Genomic DNA, 600 nt, shown 5'->3' with positions numbered 1-600 from the left:
GACGTAAAGAAGGGCGATTTTGGCACCGGGCCAGCGCGAACGCTAGCCCGACTATCAAAAATTACACGCCCGAGGTATCTGCATTTGAGATACTCGCAGAGGTCAACAGCGTCGGAGTGCAATGACGCCGTCTCGCCCTGAGGGAACCGCCTTCGTGATCACGGTTAACCCCTGCGCCAGGTAAGTATGACGCGCTGTGGGTCGTCCGCCACACTCCGGCCGGGTCGTGGGTGGGTGTGATCCGCGGGTGGCGGCGTCCCGCGGCAATAGCGTGGGCGCCACCTGTCGTCGGCTTTCGCCACCAGTCGGTAGCGGGTGGTGCGTGGGCGGGTGCGTGCCCAAAAAATGCAGGCAGTTCCGGTACCGGGAATCGAACCCGAGCCTCCTGGGTGAGAGCCAGGTATCCTAGCCACTAGACCATACCGGAGAACGCGGCGTTGGACGCGTGGGAGGGTGAGGTGGGCCGTCGTCAGGCGGGTGCCGGGCGCCCACGCCGGGGAGCCGGGGAGCAAAACAGAGTGTCCGCCCGATGTGGGACTTGAACCCACGACCCTGGGATTAAAAGTCCCATGCTCTACCGACTGAGCTAACCGGGCTCGT

General features: G+C 64.0%; 3 non-coding genes across 3 annotated transcripts; all 3 read right to left on the bottom strand.

Moving 5' to 3' along the window:
- Positions 1-25: 25 nt before the first annotated feature.
- On the bottom strand, positions 26-188 carry LOC113344485. Its single transcript, XR_003357838.1, has one exon. It is a non-coding gene; the product is annotated as a U1 spliceosomal RNA (small nuclear RNA).
- A 167-nt stretch (positions 189-355) lies between these two features.
- TRNAE-CUC lies at positions 356-427 on the bottom strand. The gene has a single exon. It is a non-coding gene; the product is annotated as a tRNA-Glu (tRNA).
- A 96-nt stretch (positions 428-523) lies between these two features.
- On the bottom strand, positions 524-596 carry TRNAK-UUU. The gene has a single exon. It is a non-coding gene; the product is annotated as a tRNA-Lys (tRNA).
- Between the last annotated feature and the right edge of the window lie 4 nt (positions 597-600).

The sequence above is a fragment of the Papaver somniferum genome, unplaced genomic scaffold (assembly GCF_003573695.1).
Source record: "Papaver somniferum cultivar HN1 unplaced genomic scaffold, ASM357369v1 unplaced-scaffold_7630, whole genome shotgun sequence".
Classification (NCBI taxonomy): domain Eukaryota; kingdom Viridiplantae; phylum Streptophyta; class Magnoliopsida; order Ranunculales; family Papaveraceae; genus Papaver; species Papaver somniferum.
Note: the sequence above shows the minus strand (reverse complement) of the source record. Positions and strands in the feature narration are given on the sequence as shown.